Source organism: Temnothorax curvispinosus, unplaced genomic scaffold (assembly GCF_003070985.1).
Source record: "Temnothorax curvispinosus isolate PA1 unplaced genomic scaffold, ASM307098v1 QBEX01015410.1, whole genome shotgun sequence".
Taxonomy (NCBI): domain Eukaryota; kingdom Metazoa; phylum Arthropoda; class Insecta; order Hymenoptera; family Formicidae; genus Temnothorax; species Temnothorax curvispinosus.
In genome coordinates this window covers 773,853-796,982 of record NW_020225190.1, presented here as the reverse complement: position 1 = coordinate 796,982, position 23,130 = coordinate 773,853, and the positions used below count along the sequence as shown (strand labels likewise).

Here is a 23,130-nt window from a genome sequence, read left to right as displayed (position 1 = left end):
GTGCTCTGCAACGCGAGTTCGTGCGTTCGCCTCGGCATCGCGCGACAATAGAGTTTCATGGTCCAACGAAAAACTATTATTGCCGTTATTGGCACTGCCGTAACAATCAAATCGGTGTACATGGAGTGTCTCCGATTGACCGCATTTTTCCTTAAACTAAATAAACGAATGGCTGAAGGGAATTTATTTTGCATATAGTGTGCGGGACTTGTATCTTCATATTTCTGTAATTTTATAATTTTATTGTGTAAACGTTGAAATTATTCACACGAGATAGTATTTTAAAACTTCTAGAAATACATTATTTTTACAGGACGGGATCAGTAGATATGCATGCAATCTCAAGCGACTGCAAAAATGGCACGGTGATAAACTTTTAATTGCCTCCCATTCGAAAACTATGAAATCCGGAGGCCGGAAGGAGAAGAGTAAAAACCAATTTGTTTATGCATTCAATTTTAAATCGTACATTTTATTGTTGACGTTATATCTAGTGTTGAAAGAGATACGAAAAGAGCAAATTTAAGCTTCAATTATACATAGGTATGAAACTTCTTAATACTTATCATAGACTTGGCGATATTTTTTCTGACTTTTAAGTTTTTAACTCTTTCCGCTCGTAGCTTTCTATTTTAATCCCTTTTTCTTTCTTCTCTAATGGACACCCGTTTCTATGAAGATAAAGTACCATAATTTATTTGTAATATCGGTCTGCGATGATTCTGTATATACTTGCTACGTAACTCACTTGACGAGATTTGACTTTTCCTCGGGTAAAGCTGCATCGCAAGCCGAGCTTGAAAGCTAGAGGTAACGAGTTGAAATGAACAGAACGCCTTTCACATAGTACGGAAATATGCCCGCAGCGGCTCCTCCGGCAATTTATAACTGCGAATTTGCGCCGCTGGGACGTACAACCTCCTCGTCATAGCGCATTAAACGTTCCGCATATTAAACGCTCCGCCGCTTATGAGTAAGAATATGACCCCAAGTGGCATTGGTTAGAGAGAAAAAAACATTTTATGCATTGAGAAAAAAATATACTAAAAAAAAAATTTCTTAATTTTAGTAAATTGCGAGTTTGCATACAACTGTGAACGCATTTTTTTAAAATAAGAAACTGTATGTATTTATTTGAACAACGTAATTCTTTTATAAAGAAAATAATTGATTAATGATAACAAGTATTTATTGCAATGCAGTCAATGATTATTGAAATATAATTTTTCTATAAATTATTTTTACCTATAAGTAAAAACTTTTAAAAAAATTTTTTAAACATATATATATACTAAATTGGCGTCCAAGCGCCAAGAGATACCCTTGTAGAGAAGGGATTCTTCCACTTACGACAGTGGACTCTGTGGTTTTCGCCTTGCAGGGGGTCTGCTTATATATTATAGTTGGATATATTTTAATTTCCTTTTTTTGTCGAATATATTAACTTTATTTCAGTATACGTTTCGTCAAATGTAATAAATTGCACTAAAGAAAATATTTATTTCTTATAAGTACTCTATTTATTATTTTTATAACTTTGGAAACGTGAATTTAAGCAAATATTTATTATTAAAGTGCCATTTCTAAAATTAAAAGATTCGGATTTAGTATTTTAAAAATTCATTTACTGTATTTCAATAACTATTACACTGTAATATAGTAAACCTGAATTTGATTCAAGTAAACGTTTCAAGAAGAAAACATTTTTTTATTTTAATGCTTTAGTTTACTATAGTCAAATTAATAAGTTTTACATTTTAACATTATTTATTTAAATTAAGTAAATCTAATTTTAGTAAATATATTTACTAAAAGTAAGCACATTTTTTTCTCAGTGTATATAATGCAATCTTTTCTCTTCTGTCTTTGAAACAGGATAGCGATGGAGCATGAAATATTTAAAAATTTATTTTTTAATGGCGTTAAATGTTGAAAATTGATAAAGAGAGAAACCGAATTAGCTCTTTTAAAAAAGTTTCAGAATTTATACACGATACGTATTTTCGAGTAAAATGATTAAAAAGTTGAATGACTAAAAGGATGAAGTTCTCTGTCCTCGTCTTCGTGAAAAAGTTAAATATTTTATAACATGATTGTAACAAAAATATACAGAATTGTTAGTGTTTTATGTACTGCTATTTTCTCACTTTTAAATTCGCTTTTGAGTATGCACCTGTACACGTTAGAGTGCACGTATTGTTGTCCTATTCAGCGCACATATTGTCATCACATTCATTCACGCACACTCAGTAAAGTGTAACAATGGAACGATTATGTTCGGTTGAGATGCATGTGTCGCTTCGCACACCAGTCTCGCATATGCGAGACGTTCATTTTGGGGTAATTTAGAGTAATTATGTCAGAAATCAACAATAAAACATCAAACAAGACATTTCAAGAACAAGAGTAGATGACGACATCACGCAGCGATAACATTGACACTTAAACGACGATTAAACCTGCCACGTTTGTATCTGCTTTCAAGTAAAAGTGGATCATTTTTACGAGCGGAGGATTTACGCAATTAATCGATTACGGCATTATTGCAAAAGGATTATATCGCAACATGTTAAAGTTCGGCTTTGTAAACGTAGTGCATTGTTATCGCGATATTTTCAGGTTTTGTGGATATAATACGTAAACAGGTAGGGGATTTAGAGACGATTTTATGGCTTTAATACGCTGATATTGGGATACTTTTGTAGACCGATTTTCATGGATATATCTATAACGGGCACGGGAATTGGTTCCGGATGATATTGAACGTATTGTAACCGTCCTCTCTCTCTTCATAGCGAATGTATGCCTGACACATTTTTCGCCCGGCGATGAACGTGACACGTTTTACATGTTTGCTGATCACGCAAATCGTACAAATCGAGATCAAAGGATCACGGCGCAGCGTAACAATGACGCAAGATTTTCGTTATAAACTCGCGAGCTCGCGCGCCACGTTTTTAAGCTCCAAGTTTTGCCTTATGGCGAACCGGCGCGCAATTTACTCCCCGTAGAATCTCTGGAGGCTTACTCGCTCGATTGTTAGAAAAAAAAAAGCGAGCTTTGCTGACCCATTTACTTGCACAGGCCGATTCGTTTGGATTAGCAGTACCTAGTTATACGCCCCATAGAACCCGATTCTTATGCCGGCTTATCGGTCTCAACGCATTTGCGACTACTTGCATCACCGGCACGTTGTACCGTAAAAAATATTTAGTTTGTTCACGATTGTGCTAGTATCAAAGAATACGCAACAATTGAAATAAATTAATTTTCACATTAATTTAATTTTAGTTGAAATAAAATAGGCAAGAGAGTTAAAGAGAAATACATCATTACAAAAAATATTCGTTATTATTGAAATATCAGAGGAAAATTTTATGAATTATAAAATTAAAACTGAAATTAAAATATAAATCTCTATTGAGAAACAACTGTGTCACGTTAACGCTTACAAGAAATTCCGTTCGGTTATCGTTATAATTATCGTTAGCTAACAAGAATAGTTTACCATGAATATGTTAATGTATTCAATTTTTGAAGACATGCATATTCATCAGTCTCTATTCGGTTAATATAATCGCGATCCGATCCTCCGCATTTCACAGAATTTTCAATGTATTTGCAGCTATGATACCAAATCGAGATCCATTTAACCCAGAGTTATATGTCATAGCGTAGGTTTGACATTAAATACAGTCACTATGGAATTTCACCAATAACACATTTCCACATTCCGTATTTATTTAGAGAATATCTAAAATATTGAATACCCATAGTTGGCCGCTTTTACGAATTTTCGTTTTATGTGATAAATCGACGGCACTTTTTGTGTGCAGCAGTTTATTTTAATCCGCGATACGTCGGACACAAGGGATTGATTATGGAAACGGATTTTTAACGTCTCTCGACCTCGCCCGAATTTTGTTTGACGGATGATTTCTCGATGAGATCATGCTTTTTTACAAAAACGTAATACTTCCGGCTCCCATAAATGTGTATCGATATATACTGAATTTATTTCACCGATTTCTTGATGTATGTATATTCGAGATTTATGATGAAGATTCGCGATAACATAAAATGGAAGGAACTTTCTTGGTTCTTTCGATATAAAGAATAGCAAGACAAAAAGAACTAATCGCATGTTTCTAATCACCATGCTCAATTTCCTATCTTGTATTTTTATTCTGTTGCTCAAATAGCGTACAGAATGCGATAATAGCGTACAGAATGTTATGACAGCATAAACACACAAGTCAAACACGGCTTAACAACTATTATACATCGGGATTATTATGCCATGCATGCCTCATTACGTCGGTTACTCCCGCATATATTCAAATATCGTCCGCATGGATACGTACGAATAACTAACCGAAGAAGTTCCATAAACTTTCAACGACGATATTCATGAAACGGACAATCGAGCCGGACAATTCGTTTGCCGCGTCTCCCATCTCAATGCAGCCGGCGTTGCGTCCCACGCGGATCGCACAATCGAGCGAATGGCTTAGAAATTTTGTGGAATTTCCTTATATATGCCGGTACATACGCCATGGGAATGCGCTGCACGAGAGTTTCGAACGCGATATGGCCAATATCTCTTTTGCTCCACGGCGCGAGATCCATTATGCTCGCGGCTTTTTACCTAGCGTGAAAATGCGGCTTCAATTAATCCCCGTGAATCGCGAGCTCCGAAATGGCATTCTACTGTCAAATCGCGCGTCGCGCGTTATTCTCCCCGTGAAACGCGCATTATACATGCGTCTCTCAGTCTGCATTTAATTGAGTTTCTTTCCGTTTTGCCTCCCGTTTAACCGTCATTGTGATGTGCGCAAATCGCATTAGCGCTTCTATTATCATTAAATAACGACATGCGAAACGATTGCCAATCTACATTTATTGATGTGAAGAAATTTCGCGCAATAATATTTGTGTATCATATATCTTTGCTTCAAATTTTTTTTTATATAATGCATTAATAATTTCTCCTATAAATAATCATTAACGCGTTAAATACCAATGACAATCATGTTTATATAAAGATTTTGCGCTATTTCGATCTCTTATAAATATTCAGTGAGAATGCGCAATTATATATATACTTGCAATCGTAGATAAAAATCATGAATATGGAATAGATGAAACAGAAATTATATTAGTGAATCAAAGACACGTGGCGAGAGCAAAAACGACATTGTGACATTTTAATTGTGGATTTTTATCGAATGCGGCGTTAAACAATAGGTCACTTAAATGTCAATTTAACGTATCGGTTTGAATTTTCTTTCTTTCTTCAAATCAACGAATAGCTCATTATACGCATTATGAAGTTTTAGCCCTACTAAATTATGCACACCTTCGCATATGTTATGAGTAATTAATAATGTCTGTATCAATATTATCTACCATTAATCAGTTGCGCGGAACATTATGTAAATATAATGATATTGATATATTTCGCTTTCAATATGTGATGAAAATCTGGATTTATGTCGGGATCATTTTATGTTAATAATCAGGAAATTTGGCCATGTTACTTGACACTCGAGAATCTTTATTCGTTGTGAAAAAATGACAGAGAACTGAGATTATAAATTTAAATATGTCACAGAAAACTGTCTGAATGTGTCATAGAATATTATTTTATTTCCATCTTTAATCTTCTGTAATACATGACGGAAATTTAGCGGTGAGCGGTATTCTGCAAAAAGTGTTTTTATTGATAACCGTCTTGTAATGTGATCTCGCTGGTAACATTATTAGTACAAAGTAGATTTCTATTGGGTATTCATTTAGCGTTGGTGATAATAGGACAAATCCAACTCCGATCGGAAATAGCCTTCTTTTTCAACTAAATTATCTATGTGAGCATCGTGAGCATCCTCCGGGAAATACCTCGCGAAAGTATTGGTCTCATCGGTCTCACTGCCAGCTCACGTAATTCCTATACTTAAACTTAATCGCCCGAGAACGTAGGTCCAGCTATGCGACCTTTCAAAATTAATCGCATCGAGAAATAGACAACCTTTAATTAACTTTACACATACATACAGATATAAGCGTACTCATTTTATCGGAAATTATTTTGAATGCTGTTATATAAAAATACTATTTATTCTGTTTTATACCTCGTTAATTAAGCAATAATTTTGTTTTGTCTTAATGTGGAAAGCTGCAGTGCTCGTTTTAATTAGCAACTTCTCCTTCGTTGAAAAAAGAATTGTTTCATTTCATAATGTAGAAATATCGAGATGTTCTAAAATGATGTTTGTTTTCAAGAAACGAGAGAGAGAGAGAGAGTTATGTAATTGCCTTGTGAAACAATTGTGATTTCAACTTTGTACGAAGCGTTTCCAACGAAACGTTAAAAATTAGATTCCGAAGCTTTCGCGACACTTTCAATCGTTGAAATGAAGTGTACTCCGGACTATGCACCAGCCGCCAATCCACTTTCATCGATTAAACCCCCGAGATATTCGCGTCACACCTGCGTCTCTCATTCGAATTCCGCGTCGATATACTATGGGTCCTCTTGCTTACTTCTCGACTTTGGCCATCGGAAAGGACACTTGGCGCAGCACGCGCGCATACGTGACGATGAAGATACTTGAATGTACGGAGACGTGTCAGTCCCAATGTCGGAGCTAATTAAAAGTGAACGTTTAAGTAAGTCGTTTTTAGCAGAGCGTCTCTTGCTTTTAATCAACCAACGGCTTTGCGGTCCCGTAAACAAAGCAGTCATATCTCATTTAATTATCACTGACCATAATTAACCTCGTAAATTTAATAACGATAAGAATTTGCCTAGCATTTGTCGACTGGCATAGACGTTGATTGCGATATTATGATGATTAGCATTCTACTTTTTGTGCGAGTGCTGACATTAAGATTCTTTGCATTCCCGAGATAATTTGTTTCCTCGTATTTCTCATCATCATATTATACTTGCGTCGATATTTATGTCTTCCTACTGTCAATCTACTTTCTTACCGCTTCTATCCTCTCAGAAAAAAGATGTTTTAATTTTGAGATAAAACTTTCGGGCCAACTGATTGAATAATAATTATTCCGTGACGTATTACATTAAAAAGAGAGAGAGAGAGAAAGAGAGAGAATAATCATGATGAATGTTTCTATATGGCCACGAGAGAAGAAATGCGCTATCGATTGATAACAAAATTCTTTAATCCTAGAGTGCACCAGTCGAAATATTAACCAGTAGTGCGTTAATCGGCTTAAAGTACGTTATCTTATCGTTCTTAGTCTACTGCTTGCATTGCAGTTGCAGCACGATAGAATCAATATTTGTAATACGGATTAAGTCTGGGAAATGTTTATCGTGTGAATCTAAAAGGAATTTTTACAGAGGTATTTCATTTTTATTCATCCTTTTACTCGTTGACATTGCGTCAAAAATGTAAAATAGTAACGAAATAATAAATCAAATAATAATAACAGGAAGAAGTTATACTTAAAAATAAATTCTCTAGAATGAATGGGAAAATATGGAATACAACCTTCGGTTGGCAGCAGTCGGGAGTAAAAAGTACAATAAAACATTTATTGGCTGTTTTTAGTTAAAAGTACATAAAAGATTGAAAGTTACTTTCAGGAAATTCCAGTGACAAGTAAATAGTATTGTAGACACTCCGTCGTTATTTCAGATATCTATATTTATCAAAAGATACATATGATGATAATCATTCGTAATGGATTTTGAATATAAGAAATATTTCTAAGAAATAACTATACAATAAATGATCGTTTATCATTTTGATATGCCACACATCTGACGAGTAACACCGGATAATTAATGAGAAAGAATGTACCAGATGTGCATTTTGCTCTACGGAAATGATATTATCATACTAAAAACGACTTCCTCTTCTCTACAATTTTGCGGTTCGTTACGAACTAATTTTAAATATATATTTATTTAAGAAGATAAGCGAGCGATCGTGCTGTTGGTGAATACCAATCTTCACGAATCGTTTTCTCAGTTTCATAAACTTCTTCACTGCAATGCAAACGTACTAATACATAGGCAAAATAATCTCGTATAATGGTAAATCGATATAGGACCGACGGACATCTTTCACTTTTCAGAGCGATACTCCCCTCAGAGATCCTTTCCGCGTTATATCGTTCGATCCTGGCACGAATCAACCGGCGCTCTTATGATTGATCCATTTACCAACGATTGCGTGAACGGATGCGAGGCGGAACGTATCGCGTACTTCCAGTCGCCTGACGTACAAAACATATCAGCTGTATTAAATTCGTCCGGGAATCCAAACGAGGAGAAGGTCGACCGGACGCCGCGCGCCGTTTCGGCGGCCACAAATATTTTGCCACGCGCTTATGTGCCGAGGAAAAAAGTCCGAGCAACAAAATCTGTTATTTAGAAACGTTCATCTAAATCCGCGCGATAACGGTCCGTGCCAACGTTTGAGCACGCGTGTTAAATAACGATCGTACGATAATAGGCGAGAAATGCTACCGGGTAATTTTCTGTCGTCGTAAAACAGGCCGTTCGCCGCGCGATAAGCGCGTTAGAATATCTACGGTATGCACATTATCGAGTGCCATTATAGTCGTTTCAATATTCCTTATCCGAATGGTCACGAAGAATGTCGGAGTTTCTCCGTAAAAGCTAAACGATGGTCGCATACCGGCGATATTGACGTTTTCCCGTGATTTTTGGAAATATTCCGTGGATACAACCGGAAATATCTCCGTCGTTCGTGACACTTTTCCGATAAATCTCAGATCACCCCTGTTACATGTACCAGCAGCTAAACTGAACTACTCAATCATTATTTATGAATGTTCAACGTACGAAGTCAGTAAATGGATTCTAATTTTGTTTTGGTCGTGCTATTTTATATATCAACGCTGGTTTTAATTGGTTAAACGTGTTTCCCGCGAGATACGGTTATTATTGTTTCGCAATATATTATGTTTCCTAACAGGAATTTTCTGTCGCTTTAATGGACGGCTGACGTTTTCACATTTTCGCTGGAATTCAGGAAAGTTACTTGAAAAGCAAGGCTGCGGTGCACTTCGGGCGGTCGGGAAACTCCGCGGAAATACTCTTGCATTTGATTTTACTCGCGTCAAAGCCCAGAAAAGCCACGCACAAACCTCCGGAGATCCGATAGAGAACTTCTTTGGAAATCGGAAAATCCCTCCGAACGTCGGCAAGCGGCCGCGGCAGTCAGGAGTTTCCTGTTCTTTCTCCGAGTCAAAAAGACAGCTTTAAGAATTCGCTCGATCGATCAATGGACAAAAAAAAAGTTTTCACATGCTTTATCGTGTCGCTTAAGCATTCGCACGTCCTTACAAAGACCCACCGCACATTTGACGATTTATTCACGGCTATATCCGCTCGTCGTCGAGACCGGCAGACGAGACACAGGAACGAATGCAAGGAATGCCCCTACTTACTGTGCTAATCGTAGATCGATCTAACGCACGTCGTCAAAAGGAATTCGAACTCGCTGCCTTTTTCTCTTCTTCCGGCTCGTTCAGTGGCTCGCCGCAGGCTGCAAATTGGACGATTTCTCATCGGCTTCACGCCCGGATTGGCTCGACCTTTCACGACGGTCGCATGTCCACAACGACGAGAGCGACAATGTGATTCATCACTTTGAAAATTTTTGTCCTTCACCGATTCCTTTTAACGTTTACGGTTACAGACGTGCACCGAACTCGCGAATCAACAGTTTGAAAGGACCGATTTCTCCGATAACGCGACGATGAAATGACGCGAGATTCGCACGCACGTTTTCAACCAATGCACTCGAGTGATGACTGGATAGTTCGGTAATTAATTCTAGGCTAGATAATTAATTCTGGGCTGGATGATGATCCCTGATTGACACGTCGTGTGGTCCCCGCGCGCGAGCACGATTTGTCCGCTGGTAGAAACGTCAGAAACTGTTTGCCGTTGGTGAAAATCGACGCCCGAACATCGGCAGCGGCAACGTATGATGTCAGCTGCTGCTGCCGGCTGATTCGAGTCAGGAGTCGGGAACGCGCGCACGTGTGCTGGACGGTCGATCGTCGGACCGTCGCGGCCGGAGCGAGCGGCGGCGAACAGCTGATCGGTGCGGTGGGCCGAGAGCGAATCGACCGACCTGCCCGACTCCTGCGAACCGACTAAACGCGCTCTCTCGTCACCGGTTCTCTGGTTCTCTCTCGCTCTCCTCACGCGACCCCGCAGCCTCCGGCTCGACCGCGACGCGGTTCTCGCCGGTCGAGGTGGTGTCCCGGTCGAAATCACGATCGCACACAGCACCGTCCGATACCCCTGGTACCCTCAGCGGGGTAACGGCGTGCGTTGGCGGCGCCTTGGCGCGCACGTGCTGGACCACGAAAAGGCAGGCGGCCGATCAAAGGCCACCTCGGATCTCGACCACCCAGCGGTTCTGACTCGCACCAGCCACACTACCACTGCAGCTCGACTAACTGAACTGGGCTGGCTTGAGTGCATGACTCGAGCAGCGAGCAACTCCTCCGTCGCGCCACCAGAACCTCCGCGACCTCACTCTTTATCTCTCTTTATCCTCTTGCTCTCTAGACGTCTAGCCGCGCGGAACGGCCGATGTTCGAGTTACGCCGAGACAAGAGGAAGAGCGAGAGAGGAGATGCAAGGTGCAGGGCGCAAGGGCACGAGGAGTAGGAGCAAGGGACAGCAAGAGGGGCAGATGGATGAAAAGAGAAAGAAAAGAGTTTTCTCCTGACTCCTCGCAGCATGCATTTCCTGCACGAAACGCGATTTGATTTCTCGATTACTGCAGGTGCGTTATTAAACTAACTCTAAATTAGTTCTTCTTTGGCACCTAACATTTCTCATGTTAATCCGGAATTGCGATTTCAACTTTTTGAATGTTATTATGAGTATTTTCTTCACTTTTTACCGCACGATGCATAATGAACGGACAGAGCGAATTTCTGAATTTTTTAACTAACGCGTTTTTTCTGCGACACTCAAATTATTTATTTAGTCTTATTTATTTTACCAATTATATCGATTTATCTAATAGACAAAAAGCTTTAAAGATTTATATAAAATAAATAGAAGATTATTCAAATAGTATCAATAAATAAAAACGTACGGAGTAAAGTAAAAAAAGTGAGTAAAAAAACGCACGGAGGGAAATTCGCCTGAACATTGAAAATAAAGTAAATCGTGAGGAAATTATACAGATATGTATCCAATTATACAGATACGCGTACGCATATCCATCCTACAGCTCTCGATTATTACGGATACAGTAAACTCACGTTTTATTTTTCGTAGTTAGATTGCGGCATTGTACAACACATCGCCACTTTGCGAAAACAACGTCCTGCGCAGCGCCAAGTTCGGCGCCGAATGATTTCATCGGTGCCGTACCTCGTCAAATATGAAAACGCGGATTTTCAAGGATAACACGTGAAATTGGAGTTGCGCGAAGGATTTTCCAAGGAGGATTATCGCAGGCAATTCATGCGTGCTATTGACCCGAATAATTTGTTCGTTTTTGTTTCGCCTCGTTGTTCAAATTTATAAATTGCTCGCGCACTCGATATTTCAAGGGTCTCTGTCAAATCAATGTAGTATCAATTTATATATTTCGAGTGCATTATGCAGTTACATGCCTATGTTAGTGCATGTGTACAGTTACACTCGAGTTTTGACGGTTTTTTAAAACAAAAATTTGCAAATAATAACGTCATCTCATCTCGCTTGCATAGGTACACATGCATATACATGCATACGTTGTGCATAAAGTCCCACTTCAGGTAATTCGCGTATAAATAATTGATTATTAAATCTGGCACGATATTGCTATGCATTTCGTCATATATGTACACACGCGTGTTTAAACACGCGTTCCGAAAAATATAGGGCGAGTCAATTTCGAATATCGAGCCTCGACTAACGTGATGCGGTGGCGGTGCGGAATAAATTTGATAGTTCGTCGATACTCTCTCGAGGGATTCCTTCTGACGCCACGCGAGGTTCGCAAACAACATCGAAATATAATTAACCGTATCGCGCGGTCTCATGCGTTGCTCGGGTTAATTCGACATGTTAAATCGGCTCGGCCTCGCTCGCACCTGTGCACGAGGAAAGAATTATTCAACGGTTCATTGCTAAATCGCGCGTGCCTGTGCTAACTCACTTGCTACCGAAAGAAGTGAATGTCCTTCATCTATCTTGTCGTGGCACGGCGGAAGAACGGCAAGAAAAATAAGGAAGTAAGATTTCACGCGCAGATACATTCCTCGCGCGTGAATAAACATGTCAGCAGTGGCATTCGACTGTCGATAACATATGCTTCGAAAACATTTGATTTGAAAATTTTACGTAACTATACTCTTTCACAGGCAAGCGAATGATTGTGCGGGCATAGGAAAAAGTCACGAGGATGAAACATAGTGGAACGTCAGAAATTCTTATTTGCACCCTGCCACGCTTTGCGCAGACGACACGGAGGTGCGAGTCGCAGTAAAATACTCCAGTTTTACAAATAACGATAATTCGGCTGTAATGCGACTTCCCGCGCTGGTTAGCGATACGTTCTAATTATAACGGGCGATTAAACTGTAAAACAGCGGAATGGCTTGCAATTAATACGTCCGCTGCGCGGATACGTTTCGCAAACAATAAACTATTATCACGCCCTATCGCACTTTGACGTATTTCCGATCACGGCGATAATAAACGAGACACACGATTCACGCGAACCTATACGGTTTGTACGAATAATCACGCCTAATTAGCAGAATTATAGGGTGTTTCATGTGAATCGGATGGATTTCTTTGAATGATAGAGAGGCACTATATTTGGAAATAAAGAAAATTACGATTGGTCAACGATGATGCATTAACAATTAAATTTAACATTCAATAAAAAGTATTTTAATAGTTTAGTAAAATAAATCGAGGAAATTTCCATAATTTCGCTTTTTAATTAATTTTAATTTATTTTATTCTTAGCAGACATTTAATTTAAAATTTGTCTGCTAAAATCTGCAATATTTAGAGTAAAAGAAATATGTAGTAAAAAGAAGGAAAGGTTTATTTCAATTTTATCACGTAATCTGTGGTTAAAAGAACATTCAATGATCCTGGGCCACTGTCGAGAAATGCCAGTCAGAAAGCACGGACGTCATGTCACGTCGTGTCCAAGTGCGACATCGGTTTCGTTGAATCGATGATATTTTTCGCGAATCCTTTTGACGCACACTTGTATAAATATTTCTGATTTCCAAGAGAGCAATCTATCTGACGTTAAATTTTATTTTGCTTCTTTACTAATAGTCACGACTTTCCATTCAATCAAAACGATTAATTTAAGTGGTTGGTCTCAATTTGCTTAAAGATCCATCTCATTTACCGGTTAATCAGGATCAAACGGTCTCGTAAATAATTTGAGCGTCACGTGCTCGGCGTGACGGTACCAATCATCTGTCACGCTGTATGTAATGTATACGTATCTCGCAAGATCGTAACATTTTATACGAGTCGCATAAATTATCGTTACTGATATGGGAACACCGCTGTAAAAAAATAGCAAGACGTTTTTGTTTCGTCGATTTTTCCTTAATACATAAATTCTCTTGACAGTGAACAATTGATCAACGAATCCCAACGGCGGGTATCGCTGCAAAACCGTTTCAGACCTCTGTTAGCAGGTGGTGCTGTACAACAGGAGAGGCTCTCTGCCTTACCACCCTATCGATATTAAATATATATGTATAAGGATGCATCAGAACAAATTTATAACAGCGAAATCTTGCTCTTCAAGTCACATATATTTGTTTTTTTCCTGATAAGCAAGATTGCCATTTGATGCAAAGATATTTCTGCATATAAAATAGGTCACATTCTGAAGGAATAGGATCGCAAAGTTGCAAACAAAAGAATATTACACAAGTATCGATGGTAAATTCGAGACACTTTAAAAGTATCGATTTACTTCTAACAATAAGTAAAATAGTGAAAGCGAGCTAAGTTCAATCAAGTTTCAATTGATTTCGAGTCGCGAGTATATTTCCACCTGTTTTAGATTTCGAGCGCTGATCCCGTAACCCGTCTGTTTCCGGGAACATATAGTCTGTAAATAGTTAGTAACGATCATATCTACGAGAGCTCTATGTAATATGATGGTGTCAAAGAGAGTAACGGTAATAAAAATAAAGCCATTGCAAAAGGCCGCATTCAATATTTCGCGCGCTTTTATAACATAATACTCGGGTTTCCGCCGGAAATCCAGCTGTAAAATGTATAGAGGCGATTCCCATGGGGACTCTTGTTCTATAAAAGGCGTCGATGCACTTGACGATATATCTTGCGAAGGCTACGGAAGAAACTGTTATCCGAGATACTTCGCACCGCGAATTTCGATACCATCGACATCGCTTTAACGATCCGCGCGAGACTAAATTGAATAGAGGGCTTCGAGATCGATCCTACGTTCTCGTAACCCGATTTAAGGCCTTCGTAGTTATTGGAAACTTCATGCGAGTTATTGGAAAATTATTCGCTGCCCCATTAAATTAACATGTAAAATTAAACAACATCAAACCCGACGTCACCCAGATTATTGCGTTCGAAATTTTATTTACCAATCCTACTCTTCAATTGTCAATATTTTAATTCTGAGTGAATCGTAGTTAAGACATTTATATCTGGAATTATATCGTTAATCAAACTTTGCTGATTAAATCGCGCCATTACTTAGAGGATAACTGCAACGGTAATATAATCTCGTTGTGCTGTATATTATAAATGCAGTTTATCTAAAGTTTGTATGCGCTCAGGTGTATATAAAATTATAACGCAATGTTATATACACATTACGCAATGTATATACCGTATGTACATACATTATGTACGTGATTCATCAGGCGTAACAGCGCCCAGCGTTCTTTCGGACGTAAAACGCGCGCGAACGCGGCCCCCGGAAGTAATTTCTGTCGGGGAGAATTCATATTGCCGAATCGACCTTCGCATCGAGCGTTCTCGGCGCGCGTTTTAAAGAGACGGCCGATATATCGCCGCCGCCGACGGAAACGCGTACGTGCCGAGCTTGGGAAATTAATGTACGACGCCGCGTTACGAGTTCCCGCTGAATGTGTCCGGCGCATACGCGCGTGCATCCGAGTGTCGAGCCTGCGGCCGGGGCCACCCTCTGTGAAATTATAGCGTCCGATGCACGCTGTGCACAGACCTATAAAATCTAGTGGGTTATCGATTAGGCTCCTACTCTTGCCGCCCGCTGTTGCGAATCTGGATACGCTCCGGCCCATTCACCTGAATACTCACACAGCAACGACGACGACGACGACGACGACGATGACGACGATAGCGATGGTGACAACGGTGGTAACGTGGTGCGCGATTTAGGTCAGCGGATCGTACAAATCGTACCTTTTCCGCGCAACTCCTTTTTTCAATTAGTCATTAGGTAGATCCGCGGTTTACAGCACTGCGCGTACAACTGTTCTTTATTTTTTGCGCCCCGATTCGTATATGCTGGCGAGTTTCCTGAGATCGCCAGCAACGTGTCTCACACATATATTTCTTTAACCCTCAGTTACCTCACCAGGTTTGTGAAAACGTGCAGGGTTTTTAAAACGTTTATGAAACCCTTGTATCTTTTTTTAGTCAGTACTACGTCAATTTGAAAAGAAGCAAATTTTTTCGCTTCTTCAGAAAAACAAGTTTTCTTTCTTTTTTTAAATAACATTTACATTTTTTAATTTGGAATAATCTAACTTACAGTCTTGTAGATCTTTAAAAGATGGATCGATTAAAAAGAAAGAAGCCAAATTGATGCATTTGTCTTAACCCTAGACAGACTCACTGGGGTAATACGTTACCCTACGCGAAATTCAAATTCGCATCATTTCAGCCAAATTTTTGGTTCTTTGTTTTGTTTTTCGAAATTTTTTTACTGTTTTTTTTTTACTACCGCAAATTGATGACTACTATCGTCTTCCCTATTAAACAACAAAACTACAAACAAAATTATCTATTATAAAGTTCTAAGAACTTTTTCTAAGAACATTCTGGAAATATTATACACATGGTACAAGTTTGGGGTAACGTATTACCCCAGTGAGTCATTCACGTATGAGAAAAATAAGTGAGTCTGTCTAGGGTTAAAGATACAAGCTGGAGAAGACGACAGGGGTCTCTCAGACCCTGGTGAGGTAACAACGGGTAGTGAAAACGTAAGGTAACTGAGGGTTAACATTTCGTAAATTCGAAGTAAATATATATCTAAAGGTTCTTAATAAATTTAGGAAGACATTTACGATAATACCATTTGAAATATTCTTAGACATATAAACTAATTTAGGAAGAGATTTAAATCATTTTTGTACACGAAGTCCTTATCAAGATATATCGTTCGCTAAATTACTAATTAGCCGGTGTATACCGTCAATTTTGTTCACTCTCTACGATTTAATCATCTTTCATTATGATACTCGATACCGCTAGATTCCGTGCAGTTAATGACTCGATTGTTTACTAAATTTAAGTCGCGTAAAAATTCACGTTTACCACTAAAGAATGTGCACTTATTAATCGATCGCCGAGACTATACGAGTAAAATGTAAGAATAGTCATATCGTCTATATAAATCCATCGATTTCGCAGAGGTTCATCCCGACCCGCCCACGTGCTCCCCAAAAGAAAGAATTATCCCTTTCTGGCGGCCCCACCGGCGTCGACCTGGCGCCCGGGGGAGGTGTACGTTTATGAAAATGTATTTTAAGTTCGCCCTGTGAATCGCGCCGCCACTTCCATCCCCTTCGTGCACCGGGTCTTACGTGACCTACGGTATTAATCACGTCTCCCCAAGGGTAAGGTCGTTTATTGGGCGCGACGGCGAACGGGGCTCACGCTCACGACTCCGTAATCTCTGACGTAGACGTCTGCGGTCGCCCAGATGAGGGCTTCTTTTCCTCGTCTCGAACTCGCCGACGATACACCACCCTCTTCTTCGCGAATTATGCACACGCAAGTGCGCCCGTGTCGCACGTGCCTGTTCAAGTCTGAGCGTGTGCCCACGCTTCTGCGGCCATGACCGGCATGCTGGATAGCCTTCCCGTCGTACACGCACCCCTTGCGTCCGCAACTGTTAACGCTACAGATGACAAATGTTATCGCGCTCTCTGATGACGTAACGGCCCGGCGCGTGTTAATGATATCGCGTGCTAGTTTCGCATGCCTAATTATCGCGCTATAGAGCGTTAAATCTGTTCGGGATCGATCCGAGGGTACTGTAACTTTCTGATTTGGACTTTTGTAGAGATGCCAGTGGGCCGATTTTTAAATCGGATTTTCGCGATGACGCGCGATATTGGAATACCTGACGGCTTAACCAAGTTTTCTGTTACTCAATGATTCGGCATAATCGATTGAATGTGAAAATATGAATTCGCCGATTCGATCGATTGCTCAAATGGCACGTCTATACGCCAACGTTATACATTCGAATCTGTCAACACGGAAGTAATATAATTGAAAGTGACTTTTATGTCTTCCGCCATGCTGCAGCATCGACAATGGCCCCGATGTTAATCGAAAAAATTTTATTGTCAACGTTGCATAACTATAGCGAATTTGCAATTTCGAGCAAGCACCGACACACACATTTGGTGATTAAATAAATATCCAATTATGCAGAAGTGTGTATTACGAAAATGTGTACGTTATTTTTGATAATCCTGAAAATGTCAAAGAAACTAATCGTATAATTTCGAAATGCTACTTTCCGCTATTTATAAGATCGTTTGATATTAGTTGATATCTGTTCTATTTTGAAGTTCTAGATGTCAAAATTTCGTTCTTTCAATCTTTCTTAAGGCACTCTGCTCTCTCTCTCTCTGGATAACTCTGGATTATTTCATACATTATTCTATTAGAAATGATTAGACATTAAACGACCTAAATTTTTATTTTATAATAATAATGATTAATATTCTATAATACTTGTAAACTGGACGTAACTAAGGTTAAAGATAAGTTTTCGTTTTGCAGCAAATATTTTTCTTCTTTTAAAACAAATATCATGCGCTTTCCAATGTAACGATACCATGATTTTGAGAATAAACGCGTTCGTGGTGACGACAAAGTGATCGTGTCGTTTGCAATAAAACATACACGATATACACAGCACATGTTTTCGCGTAAAATGTCAGATTGCCCTTCGGGCGAAGATGTCAAATAACGCGATATCGATCATCGTATGTTACATAGGGTGCAGGTCCAGACTCGCGATTGCAGATTCTTTGATTTGCTGACGGCTTTACCCCAGCGAAAATATGATCAAATACCATTTTTCTTCGAAATTTTTCGATTCTCGCAATATCAGGTACGTTCCATGATATTGAAAGAATATGATAGATTAAAAATCGGTTTAAAAAGTTCACGTGAAATGGAATTAAGTTTTATTTATGAACTCAGAAATGATGAGCATTATATTCAAAAAATATTTGATTATTTCTAAGATAGTAGATATCTCTTGCAAATCGACTATTTTATTTTATTTTTTTATAGACATAAAACCTGCTCAAATTCTTTTTTACCTTCTGTATTTCTAGTTTTAAAGCTATTGTTGAAATTTATAGACACTTGTCATTCCCGTATTAGGCGCGGTGATAAATGCAAGCGAAAGCACGGGCCAAAATACGCGTTAACTGAGACAGTTTGTGTATTGACAGCGGTTTTACGCTAAAACCGTAGTACATATGCGGGATTGGACCGACATTTATTGTTAGACCATGATGCCATTATGCAGCTGGGGGGGCGTACGGTACGCCTGTATACACACACACACACAAAATTCATTGTGCGGGGGTGGCGAGAAGGTGCAGCGAGAGTTGCGTGGGGGGACGGAGGGGAAAGCCGTGGAATGCGGGGTAAAGGCAGATCAATACCGGCGACAGCCGGTGACACGGTCGCGAATCCGCGGCACACACGAAATCGGAATCGCGAAAAAGAACGGGCGGGATCGAGCGGATCGCGAGGCGTCGTCGTGACTCGTTTGCGCTGACACACCGTAACCACGATACGCGAGAGGCTCGAAAATTTGGAATTCGTCTCCTGCATATCTTTCTTCGCGCTTTTGTACTCGCCTCCGGCCTCCCTATACCCCTTAGACAATTCACGCCAGCGCCGTAACTATCGCTGTGTGCATCGAATCTACGAACGAATCACGATCTCCATATCTCTGACTTTACCTTCTTCAAGCGAGATCGATATTCAGTCCTCGAGAAGATTTACTCAGGAATTTGTTATTACGTAAGTAACTGCGATAACGCAAATTAGCAAACTATTCAATTGCGGTGTTGTTGCGACATAAAATACACGTGTCAGAAATATTTCAGACTAATTCAGCTAAAGAGTGTTGTAAGAGTGAATTCTTTTAACAGATTTTTTTATTTTTCTGTAATAAAAATCTTGAGAAAATTCACTATATTTGCTACTTGAAAACTTCCAAAGTAAAATACATATATTGACAATTAAATAATATTTTTTAGAAATCGGTTTGAAATTAATCGAAGAGCAATTTCGCATAAATAAGTCACTGTTTCTAGCAAAATATTTGCTAGATACAGATTATATGTTTCATAACGTATTTTTTTTTTCAAATATGCAAGAGAATATCATTTCCAAAATATTTTTCAATAATTCAGACATTATTCCTTTTGTTCCTGTTAAATACTAAATATTATCGAGCCCCGTAAAATAATTGAAGCTCGCGTGTAAACTTTTAACTTTGATAAATTTCTGCCGCATTCTTTTCCGTATTCTTATCTTTCTCGTTGCTCAACGCAATGATCGATATTTATTTCAACGTAAACCGATACTATCGCTTTTACGACTCACGTGACGTTTTTAGCATAACGGTTTGTCGTGTTTTTTTTTTAACTTGCCGGAAGTATACCGCGTGAGCACTGCGGTAACGGTAAGCTGCATAAATATGTACCTTAGGCTCCAGTATATGGCAGCGAGGGTGGTAAGACTATTCTGACGCAAGTTGAGCCGCAAATATACTCTCTTCTGTCATGACTAAACAATATAAATGCGGTTTAGTGTGTATGAACGAATCGACATTTCGACCTGAGCTAGTCTACGTCAATACTGTATAATATTGTGCGGAACTGGATACAATTTTATTTGAATAACGGATAACGAACACAAGTGACAAGAGAATTCTAATGGAATAACAATATAGAAGTCGTGTAGTTGATTGAATTAATTGTAATTTGTAATAATTTATTTTATGCGAGCAATAAAATGTTTATACGTATTTATTGCTGACTTTATTTGAGATTACATTAATAATTATTCGAATAACACCCGAAATAATAATACCCGACATAAATATGTAATATCGATATAATATAATTTTGGAAATAAATTATGGAAAAGGTTATTATACATATATATATATATATAAACAGGGTACAAAATTACAACATAAAGAGAATATAATTACTTAAGCTAAAAATAATTATTCGCGTAAATTTGCAAAATTTCAATAAAATATTCGATTATATATTTTATATCACAATTGAAAGAGATTACTTTATTTGACGTAATTCTCGTCTAGCGGTGGATCTTGATCAAAATCGCTTCCGTGTAATCAAACTGCTGCGTAAGTGTCTTATCTAAATAAAGCTCACCAGGGGTGCACCATCAGGCTTAGTACATACGTGTGCGAGCGAATCGAAGCTTTGACCTCGACTACCTTACGTCACCACCAATCGAAACTTTACGTAGTAATTCAGAATAAAGAAGTTGAGAGTCTAGGGGTAATTCAAGTTCAGCGGAAACTCGTAATTCATGCAATGCGTTGTAAGTCGATAGTATCTAGCTGCGGACGCCGCGTTTCTCCGTGCATATAATGTACATCGACATCTTCAATCTTGGCGATTATTACGTCAGGTCTATCGGTACATCTCTCATATAGTAATTTAGAATAAGGAAGTCGGTTCATTAAGCGCGGAGACTCGGTGATCGATCAGTCGTTGATTACTTCGGCCACGCTCCCGCGTTGAACTTCGAGCACTGTTACAGCTACGTTCTACACAAGGGAGAACGATAGTTTCGCGACCTTTACCCGCTCTAAATTCACCGAATAGGAATCGTACCGGGGGCGGCTCAGAGAGGATGGGGCGATCGCGGGAGAAATCGAGTTAAGGGGATGCTGGAGCCGTAGCCGAACTCGATCGGCGTCGGTAAAGAAGACCGGCGAACTATATCTGTCCTTGTATAGACAAAGATATAGACAAGGATAGCACGCTACATTGCACGCACACATACGCACGATGCACACCGACATTATACTTTTATATTACGCTTCCAAATCTTGATTTGGGGGGTTTATCGATGTTTTTCTTGTTGTGCAATTCGGGGGAACTTGTTTTCGCGTTCGTACCAATGGTATATCTCTTATATGAAATACATCTTGTGACGAGCTGACAGCTCGCCGCAACTCGAGACGCCATATTGGGATAAGAGTAGGATAAGGAAATCTGTACTTCCGTAATTTTTTCTCGTTTTCTATATAAAATCGGAGTTTCCCCGAATTATTAATGTATGTACTGCAATTCTGGAGAAGGATTTTTAATTCTGTCAAATTAATACGACGCTACGTGCCGACAAAAAATGCCGGTAAAACAGACGGCTCCAGCATCCCCTTAAGTGCTCAACACAATCGCACCTACGCTTCTTATTACTGTCTAATTAGCTCCAGCAAAATCCTGTCGTGTTCCCGGAATACTCGTGTCGAATACTATGGCCGCAGCTGCGCACCAATTGGTGCACCAACACCACTGCAACGTCCGCCTACTCGTACTAATCGCTCACCTATTAATCATGCACTTTATCGAGTCGAATAAACCACTCCACGGCGTTTATAATTTCATCCCCCCGTTGTGGCGTGTATAAATATTTATTGATTCGCATCAGAGACCGCTATCTTACTCGCGGCTCATTTCTCCGACTGCATCGAGCTCTCTTTCGATGGCGCAATTTTCTTTTGATCGATCTTTTATTTTTATCGTCGGTCGAACCCGGTGCCGCTGCGGTACATACATCAGAGAACAACTAATGAGATCATATATTGAATCCATAATATTTCTGTTTGATATATATATATAAGAGAACTTTTTTGGAATTCTACTACAGTCGGCTTCAGATTTTTAAAATTTATGTATGCTCAGTTAGTTTATGTTACATTATATTGAACGTTCCTCTTTTTATTTTTAACCGGTATTCAGTAATTTTATCAGTATTCAGTTTAGTACAATTTACATGATTTTACCGCACAAGAATTATGATGTAAATAACATTTTTATTGAATTATTAATATTTGAAAAGTATAACACAGGATTTATGATTTTAATATTTCGCTGTAGGAAAATTATATTAATGCAATTTTCAGCCCGAGTCCAATTTTTCGATATTTGTCATTCTTAACTTTGCATCCACCGTCGAGTTACAAGAATAGCGGACGAAATTGATTGCACGTGCACAACTCCGCTACGAATTACTAATCAAGTATCGTAACAACGAGCAATATTTATCCCGACGTAAAACGAATATCCGCGAGCCACGTAATCGATGTGATTTTCTGGTAATCGAATCGCATGTACTTTTGTTCATTCGTCAAAGCTATAAATAAAGCCGTTAAATCCTGTAAACCCCTCACCGTAAATTCTCTCACGATTTATTGCGTCATTTTATCACGTTGTTTATTATTGTTCTAACGATAAGAAAGCGCGTGCGATAGGCTACACAGTGCGTAACCTAAGCTAATTTGTATTTTATTAATTAATTGCAAATAAAAATGTATTCATACGCATAGACCTTATTATTTGCATAAATAATGTTCTATGAAAAAAGAATCCTGTATATAATATAAATAAATAATAACTACGTGGTAATAATTTTGGATATTATATCGTATGCAACTTAATTTACTACAAGTTTATGAAAATTGAGACCGCGAAAGTTCAAAGACATTATTAGATAAGAGTTAAATTTATCGATAACAATTTAAACTTTGTCTCAGTTTCATTGATTCTTTGTCTCTAAAAGTTAAAGTA

At 38.8% G+C, this 23,130-nt stretch overlaps 1 protein-coding gene across 1 annotated transcript in view; it reads right to left on the bottom strand.

Moving 5' to 3' along the window:
- LOC112465644 (POU domain, class 4, transcription factor 1-like) overlaps positions 1 to 23,130 on the bottom strand; it is a 31,612-nt gene that overhangs the window by 7,444 nt on the left and 1,038 nt on the right. The gene's annotated exons all lie outside the window — the stretch shown is intronic.